The sequence below is a fragment of the Neolamprologus multifasciatus genome, chromosome 22 (genome assembly GCF_963576455.1).
Source record: "Neolamprologus multifasciatus chromosome 22, fNeoMul1.2, whole genome shotgun sequence".
NCBI classification, from domain to species: Eukaryota; Metazoa; Chordata; class Actinopteri; order Cichliformes; family Cichlidae; genus Neolamprologus; species Neolamprologus multifasciatus.
Window position 1 is genome coordinate 14,866,089 of NC_140459.1, and position 9,691 is coordinate 14,875,779.

Genomic DNA, 9,691 nt, shown 5'->3' on the forward strand with positions numbered 1-9,691 from the left:
TGCAGTTGTACGTTTTCAGGAATGGCTCATTTTATTATTTTTGGTCTTTAGAGTTTACCAGATGTCACTGACTGAACCTGAGGCTGTTTCCTTCAAGAGGAAAAGTTAGAAAAAAAAAGAAAAAGCTAAGGGATTGAGAGTGTAACAGTTGTGCTGCCTTCTCTTAGTACCAGATGGCAATTATCCTGTTTGATAAAACATACTCCAAGAGTTAACTGCAAATGCTAGTGAGGACGAGGTGTGTGCTTCATCCACGAAGCTCTAAAGGCAGCCAAGATTTACAACCCAAAAGAAGTCCGATGTGCTGCCAGTCATTCCTGGCATCCACTCAGCTTTTTGCTAATTTAATTGGAAAGTTGAGCCTCTTTTAGCTCTCAGACATTTTCTACCCATGATGAGTCAGTAAAGATGAGGACGGAAATTAGAAAAAAGCAACACAAAGATAAGAGACAAATGACTTTAGAAAGACTTTGGACAGGGAAACTTTAAATACGCCTTCAGCGCAGATTTTTCATTGAAGAACAGAGCTCACTGACGCGGTGTTAACGTTAACCCTGGGCAGCTGAGCCCGAAAAGCTCTCAATGTGGTGAAGCCAAGTATGTTCAGACTTTGGCCTGCCCCTGAGGAAAACGAAAATCTGATCTTTCCCACAACTTTCTGTACTTTCTGCAGTTAAACCTAAAAATTGGCTACTAAATTTCACCAGCTTCATCACTTAAAGGCTTAAAATAATCTGAATAAGAATCCAGCCAAGATAATCCAAATCTCCAGGATTTGGTTCATGTGGTGCTGGTTTTGCAGGTCTGGATGCTTTTAAACCACATTTGGTGTCTGCCAGGTTTTCGACCGGCCTCTCCTGCTTTGTGGTCACATGACCATATGAACATCTTGTATGGACCACCTTATTAGTGGCTGTGACTCTGGAGGTAGCAAGTTGATCAGACAGTCAGCGGTCTACTCCCTGCCTCCCCTAGTTTGCACTCGTGCAGTGTGTGTGAATGTTAGGTAAAGCTCTTAGGCACAGAAAAGGGTGCTTGTGTGATTGCATAAATGAGAGTTGTAGTTAGACGTATGCGTAGGTTCACAGTCATCCAGATCGTGGTGCTCTTGAGTTCCTGAAAAAGAAGCCGAAAGGACTTCTTTAAGTTTTTGAAGACATTTCAACTCTAATCCCGGATGCTTTTTTGATGACCACGATGACGGCCAAAACACCTTGATCAGACATTAAACTTGCCGAGGCTTTAACCTAAACTGCTTTTGTATGAACAACAAGGAAACTTGTAAAGCATCACCTCACACCTAACTTTCCCACGACTCTACTTAATGAGTTCAAAGCGCCACAAGCAGGTTGTGGAACTGGAACGTCTGCTCGAGTTTAAGACGTGTCAAAATAAATACAAACAAAGACTGAAGACGCAAATGACAGAGTGAAGAGAAAAGAAACGAGTCTAAAAAAAGAAAAAAATGCATACAAGACAGAGTAGAGGAGGAGCAAGCAAAGTGGAAAGTGCAGAAGACACAAAGTCCTTAGAAGACGTTTTGTACTACTGGCAATATCTTCCCACACACACAGGTGCAGAGTGTACCTAAACCTAACTCTAACCCATAGGGTTAGGTTTCCTCCAACTCAAAACCGGGGCTAAATACAGTATTGACTTTGATAACAGTCCTCCAAGTTTAGAAAATCAACCAGCCATGCATTACAGATACTCTCCACACACAAAAACGTGCCGGGCTGCAGATTCCCCTCAACACACATCTGTGAGGTCACCAGCAAATCAAACCATTATATCTTCTTCATTACAGGGGCCCACCTGAACTCTGAAGAAAACATAGTTCACTGAGGATAAAGTGACTCTAAACAATGCAGTGGCATTTATACATGCACGGCATCTTAGAAAGACTTGTTATGGACGAGAGGGGAGTGAGGTTGTTGATGGCTCGGATGCAAGCGAGATGATGAACAAATACACATAAACACACGCATTTGCCCTGTGATCGTAAGTGGAAAAACATATTAGCTCTCTCCTTTCTTTCCCCCGCTCCCCTCTCATGTTTGTGTATGAAAACCTCTCACCAGTAGGAAATGGGTTATCTACACACAGGATCAGGACTCGGGATAGTGAGCCAGATCTGCTGTTTGTGTGTGAGTGTGAGTGAAATGCAAGGAGGATGAGTGAGATTCAGGCAGCCAGTATTACTTCAAACTAAATCAGCTGGTGGTTTTGGAGCAAAAAGAAGAGCTGCAGTTCATTTATACTTATTTTTAAACCACTAGGTCACTGACACGACTGTTGCAGAAATAATTTCATTGCTTTAAAATGATGCATGACAGCACCATAAACCCCTGTCTGTACTCAGTAATCAAACACCTTTGGAACACACTCCTTTGCTTTTATAGAAGGGTTGTAGGCTGTTCCTTGTCTTCTCCCTGAGCCATTCAATCTGTTTGCATCTGTGCAGCTAGATATTTCGCACATACAGAAAACACAGGTATCCATTCTTTAGTTCAACCTCATAAAAAACATACTTACTTAAATGTCATCCTATTTCTATTTAATGCTATGCAGATTTAGCCCTTCCAAATCATTTCAGCCCTTAATTCAGTTGTAGCTCTGTCTGTTTGCCTTAAAGATTTTGTTTTGATATGTTGGTTTTATGGGAAACTGAGAGTTCAGGTTGAGCTACGATCTCTCTGAAGGAGGAGAGCTTCTTGTTTTCTGCTCACATCAGAACTCGTGCTATGAAAACTAGTAAAACAACAGATCTGGAGTCACAGTGAGGGTGCGTTTAACCTTTCGACATCAGCCTCGGGACATCGGTTTGAAAAACAACACACACAGGTATGTTGGGGCTTTTTTTGTTTTTTTGGAAAGGGTAGTATCTGAACCAGCTTAAAACACCAAAATAAACCATTCCAAACATGAATGCCATCTATTTATTGCAGACACTAGTGTTAACTAATGGTAGCATACTAAAACTATAGTCCTATTAGCATGTGCAGACAGTGTTCTGTTCACGAGCGGTGGGCCAAGCGGATCGGTGCAACATCTACAGTAATGAGGAAGAAGTAGGTGAACAGGAAAGCCTACTGGTCGATCTACATTCCTGTCCTCACCTGTAGTCAACAATCACAAATATAAGTGTTGTCTGGGGCCTCACCCAGACTGAGCTTAGTCATTTGGAAGGGGCTCCGCCTCGTCACAAAGGAATCAACTGACATGGTTCAAGCATGCCTTACCATCCTCCCCCAGGGCCAGAGGAGGTGGTACCTCAGCAAGGCAAAGTCTGAGCAGGTCTGGTCAAAGACAATCTCTGCAGTTATCAGACATTACTAGAGGTCCACATAAACAGCAGTCCCAGGAAGACAGAACTATTATGGATGTTTTGTTTATGGAAATACCCACCAACTCTACATGCAAATATCAAACATCTGCATGTAGGTAGTTATTATATCCTCCTATGTGAAGGTACAGAGGGAGGTGTTGACAGTGTTTGCTTAAGATCTGAGAAAATGTATCTTTATGTGCATTTGGGGAGTGTGTTCATGTGACTATCTGCACATGACCACTTGGGTCTGGCTACATTCGTGAGGGGTAATAACCTGATGCTGAAACAGCAGCAGTTGATAGTCAGCAAACATTTCTTCAAGAGGAAGTCGGTAGCTTTCACTTCAGCTAAACAAGCTAGTCTTTAGCACACAAACTGAAACCTAAACCACATCGGAACCAGGAGCCTGACATAGATTTTTTGAGGAAGTAACAAACATCACATGAGCGTGCGTCTGTGTGTGCACTGTCAGGTCGAGCCAAACCAAAACCAAGATCGCGTCACTCGGAGTGAACCTCCGATTCGGCACAACAGAAACATATTAAACTTAAAACACAACATCTTTTGGCCATTTACGACTCTTTCTTCGGGTCTTTTATCTTTTTGCGTGGATCAAACACCAAAGTGAAACACACGAGATGATCTTTAAAATGCTTTTCGTGTGCACGTGCATGCAAGACTCACCAAAAGGCCTTGAAAGCTTCATAAATGTCGTTGAGACGTCGTAGTTTGGTCCAAGCTGCAATCTTAAGCCCTGCAGTCGTACCTGAGCATGCAACATTGAAAAAGACACAAATTAATACAGATTACAGTCATCTCAGGTCAATGACACTTAACTCATGGATTATTACGGTATAACTAACATTACAAGTAATGCTTTTATCAAGGCAATTATTTCTGCATTAATCCATTTGTTGTGCTCTCTAAGGATCTAAGACCAAGACACATCCACATAAACTGCCAGTAAACACAAAAATGAGAAAGAGATACTTTAACACTTGAACCCTATGCAGTCAGGTAGGAAACCACAGCTGATGTGTTCAAACACACCTACAACCAGTGACGATGAATCAGTTGTTACCGTGCAGGACAACGAAACACAAGAGCGAAACACAACAGCTCAGGGTCACGGATGGGCTGAAGCCTATCCCAGCTGTCACGGGGGGTGGGGGTTACACCCCGGACAGGTCACCGATCTATAGCAGATTCACATTCGCGGCCAATTTAGAATCGCCAATTAACTTAACTAAGATCAATGCCTCTGGGGTGATCATCCACACTACGGCCGGCCGCTGGACTCGAACCCACGACCCCGCAGATTTCTCTCTCTGTAAACCAAATGTACCGGTAGATCCTTGGTTTCAGTCACCCGTGTGTTAAACACTACAATAAACTACTCCTTCCTGGTAAATTTCACACACACACACACACACACACACACACACACACACACACAGCAGTGATGGAGGAAATGAAAATTATTCTAATGCCAGTATTCTCAACATGTAAACTGTAAACAACCACCGCTGAGCCTCTTCTGCTTCATCTACTTTAAATTTAAACACCACCCACTTGCACCATTTTGTTTTACACTTTATAATAAGAGAAGCCTAATTTTTATCCTGACCTGTACCCTGCAGATTGCAACCCCCTCGAGCCTCTCTCCTGTTTTTGAAACAGGCCTGCAGAAAACTACAGTAAATGCCTCCTCCTTCTCCTGCTCCTGTCTCTGCAGCAGCAACCTGAGATGCTTTGCTTTCCGCCTGGCGGAGCCGACCAACAGCGGCTATAAAATGTTAAAAATTAGTCCCGACTCGTCTCTGCTGCTTCCCCCGGGCATCGCGCTCACCTCGCCGTGTCGTGTCAGCCGTTGGCTCCGTGTTTTCGTCCGCTACGTGGTCGGACAGTCGCTCGGCTCTGCAGCAGCTTTTGTTGCATAGGTTGTCCACTGCTCCCGCAACTACAGCCAGGGCTTTAAATACGCTTTTAAAGCAGTATCTGTCGGAAGAGGAGACGTAGCGCTAGCTTCCGCCGACGCCACGACTCATTTGCATAAAGAGGCGGAGTCTTGGCGTTGGTATACAAAGAAGCAGAGAAACTAAACTCTTAAAGGGAAATGCCGTTAAAAATAGTGCAGTTTTCGCTTAAAGCAGAGGTATCAATGCTTTATATTGCTTTATTCTTTTACATGTCCAGTTTTAGTTAGCTTTTCCTTTCTTTCTTTTAATAACTAGTTTAAATTTCTCGTTACACCGTCTATTATTTCTAAGGTTTTATACACCAAGGTACCATATACAACCTCAAAAGAACAACAACACATGGTATTTTGCACGTTCGTTATTTATTTAATGAAAAGCTAAGCCAAAATGTAGAAGCAGTTTGCATGAAATTGAGTGCATGCCATAATTCAGTAGATCGTAATACTGCCTTCAGCAGCAATAACTTGATGTAAATGGCATGTATTTGTATAGCGCTTTACTTAGTCTTTATGGACCCTAAAGCACTTTACACTACATTCAGTCATCCACCCATTCACACACACTGGTGATGGCAAGCTACATTGTAGCCACAGCTGCCCTGGGGCGCACTGACAGAGGCAAGGCTGCCAGACACTGGTGCCACCGGGCCCTCTGACCACCACCAGTAGGCAACAGGTGAAGTGTCTTGCCCAAGGACACAACGACCGAGACTGTCAGAGCCAGGGCTCGAACCGGCAACCTTCCAATTACAATATGAACTGCCAACTCTTGAGCCACGATCGCCCCAAAATGTACTCGTTTTCTGTATGACTGTATGACTGGAAATTTGCCCCACTCTTCTTTAGAGCATTACTTTGAGTTCATTGAGAGATCCAGGGATTAGTTTATAAACAGTTCTTATAAAGTCCTCCACAGCTTTTCAGTCAGGCTGAGGTCTGGCTTAGACTGGTGCATTGGAACAGCTTCGATCATTGTCCTGTTGCATGCCCCAGTTTTCAGTCAAGCTTTAGTTATTAGACAAATGGCCTCATATTTGACTCTAGAACACTTTGGTATAGCAGAGGAGTTTGTGATCAACTCAGCGACTACAAGGTGTCCAGTTCCTGTACACTGATCACTATCCCTCCACCACCGTGCTTAACAATTGGTTTTTGCCAATGTGCTGTGGGTGGTTTTCACCAAAATTGCTGCTGTGCACTTTGGCCAGACATCTTCACTTTGGTCTCATCTGTCCAAAGGACCTTGTTCCAGAAGTCTTCCAGAAGCTTCCATCTTCCTTTCAGAAAGTAAAAGAGGCTTTCTCCTGGCAATCCTTTCAAACAAGCCATTCTTGTTCAATCTTTTCTCATTGTGCTGTCATGAACTTTAACATTAACATGCTAATTGAGGCCTGTAGAATCTGAGATGTAGCACCTAGGTTTTTCAAAGTTTCTCTGCACAGTCTGAACTTGATGTCCACACACATACTTAGGTTTACTTAGTCATATACAGCATTTTGGCTTAGTTTTGTTAAATAAGTTATTTAATATGGTTATTATGTGTCATGCATTTCCATAATTTTAACACCTGCTAAGAAGCACATCAGCTTAATTATGTCCAGATACTTAAAATCTTAGAACTGAAAGAGGGTATATTTTCTTTTTCAAGACTTTTTTTGACCCATGTTGTAGTTTGTTTGCTGATTAGATTTATTTTTCCCCTTTATTTTTGAAAAAAAAAAGCACTTTCAGTCAACAAAACCAGCCCACAGACCTCCAGGTTTGGGTCAATGCATAATGTATAACATCCTTGTATTAAAATCCAGTTTTATAAAGAAGAAAAAAGAAGAAAATAAAACAAACTGCTGGAAACCAATTTTCCCTTATTTATTGTGCAGCCTAATAAGGAGCAGTTGGCCTCAAAACATCTAATTTGCTTTGGGTAATAAGTATGAGAAAGCTGGATCCCTGCAGTTTGTAAGTTTTAAATTTATTGTTTCAGTATTATTGCTTTTTATTTCTTTCTTTCTTTCATATAAAATTTCACATGCAAATGAGTGTGAGGACAAATATAGTGACAACAGCAACATCATAAAGGCAAAAGTGATGGTTAAAAAGAGTAAAGAGAAATGTTAAATTTGCTCTCTCTTCATGGCTACAACATGAGGGGAAAACTCACACACCACAGCATCCCCTTGAAATCAGGACCTCAGTTATAACAGATTATTTTTTATGTCATTTCATTCATTATTCTAAGACCATCGTCTAAATTCTAGCAATGTTAACTTTGGCTTCACTTTCTTGCTGAAAGGTCAAATTAAATAAGCTCCATATTCACACCTTTGGAAAGGTAAATAGGCCAGTTGATTTGGGAGGGGAGGTTAACAAAAGTGCTTATATATTAACATAATTTAGATACAAAATGATTGATGCCTCCATTTCTGTCGGCCAACTTATTAAACATGAAAAATCTAATCAAAAGGAAATTTCTCATAAAATCAGTAAAACTCATGAAGCTGACAAAGCAATATCCATGGTTATGCGTTGCTAACTGTATCCCAAGATTTTCAGGGGACAAATTTCCTTTAAAAAGGCTCTGATATTACACTGTAATAAATGATGAACTACTAAGACATGCATTTTATTGTTGAATGCAACCTGCAAACCACCACCCCCCCCCCCCCAAACCAAAAAACCACCCATTCTAATATACAGTAACATTTTCCCTCCTCAGTTTCCCTCATTTGTGCTTTTCACATTCATTCTTTCAAAAAAGAAAAGGCAGACACTGTGGTGCAGTGCTGTAACTCACACAGAGCCATTAGCTATATTTTATTTCTTTTCTGTTGCTGGAGATTGTTTTCCAAAAAGAAGTGTCATTATCATATTGCAAAGCTGTAAATCCATCATTTCACTTTCAGTTGTGCTTAAGCGCTGCAGACCAAGCAGATTTGAAGTTAGGTAAATTAGTCATTTGCAGTCAGCTGACTGGGGCTGCTAACAATTTATATACAATTAAGCAATTAAGCGGGCTGCTTGAATCCTTGACATCTCATCAGTTATGAAAATTGCTGCCAGTTGAATCAATTAGTCAGCTAATCTATGGCTTGTTTACATCATTAACACCTTATAAAACGCAACATGTATATGATTGATTAAATCAAAAACAGCTCTAAAAGTATCATGGTGCAATTGTAGCTTTAAAAAAAGCAGCTTAAATTCTGTTTAAACTTAAGAAACCAGAGTTACTAAAACAAACACACTGTATTATTTTACAGGCGGCTCCATGAGCAGAGCTCCCTTCCTCCAAAGTTTAACCCTTTGAGGTCAAGGCCGTCATCGACGACCGCCCAAAAGCTGACCCCTAACCGTAATTGTAACCATACTTAACTGAAGACATGCAAACATGATCCTTTTAGAAATAATGTAAATCGATTTTGACTTGTGCCAGTTACAATGATGACTTTCTTTGGGAACTTGGAAGGAAAAAGCATGAAAATATATAATCTGAAAGCACAGAGCTGGGGTGTTATCACAAATGATGATTTACACCTCAGAGAGTTAAAAACAAATGGCAGAGTACAAAAACGTGAAGGAAATCTGTTCAAATACTTTCCAGATATTGATGGCTTGGCTGTAAATTTAAAAATCTATAAACATCACCTCCTGTGACTTGCAAGGCTTCACCTGTTCTTATTCTTATCAAAAATGATCTTAATCTAGTGTTAGATTAACAGAGATCTGACTGATGCCAAGGAATCATCAGGAGTGCAGCTCTAAAAATATCGTTGACGTGACATTCATTTATAATCTTCTGTCTTACCCTCGAGCAGACGCCATATTTCTTTTATTCTTTAATGGTCTGTCAGAACCTGCACGAGCACATAGCCATAAACCATCAATTGACATTATCTGCAGTAAATCTATGTACAGTTTTCAACAACACGTCGGCGGCAAAAATCACTGTTGTAGAGTCTGTTGTTGTACTTGTTGTAGTCATTATTAATAAATGTGTATAAATAGGTCCCAACAGAGGAACTATTTACTTCTGTTTACTTTAGTTTGCAAAAACTAAACCGACTAGTTGTTACAGAAAACATAAAATCACATCTCGCTTGAACTCTATGACCTGCTGTATTTCAAGACCCCATTTGTAGACTCAAAAATGCTGTTTTGCTAATCTTACTCTGACTTATGTGGCTCTGTATAAACGCTATTTACATGTTAAAGCAATGTAAGTTGTCTGACATGAAAAAATATTGTCCCACCCTCAAAGCAGTGTTTTCTTACTGTTTCAAAGTGGACAATGGTCAGCTGGCAAAAGATTCTGCTGAGCATTGAACTGTTGTCTGTTCAAACCACAGACTTGCAATACAACGTCAACATTTTTTTTGCAGCTGTCC

The 9,691-nt window shown here is 40.8% G+C and overlaps 1 protein-coding gene across 2 annotated transcripts in view; it reads right to left on the reverse strand.

The window, feature by feature from the left end:
• The window catches only part of LOC146493178 (polyamine-transporter SLC45A4-like), a 53,462-nt gene extending 48,125 nt beyond the window's left edge, over window positions 1–5,337 (reverse strand). The window contains exons 1-3 of one of the 2 annotated variants that reach the window (XM_085147733.1): window positions 5,181–5,337; window positions 4,382–4,659; window positions 4,016–4,097 (exon numbers count right to left, since the gene is read on the reverse strand). The gene's annotated coding sequence lies outside the window, so the exon portion shown is untranslated. The remainder of the gene's footprint in view (window positions 1–4,015; window positions 4,098–4,381; window positions 4,660–5,180) is intronic. The other variant, XM_085147732.1, reaches the window with a different exon arrangement.
• Between the last annotated feature and the right edge of the window lie 4,354 nt (window positions 5,338–9,691).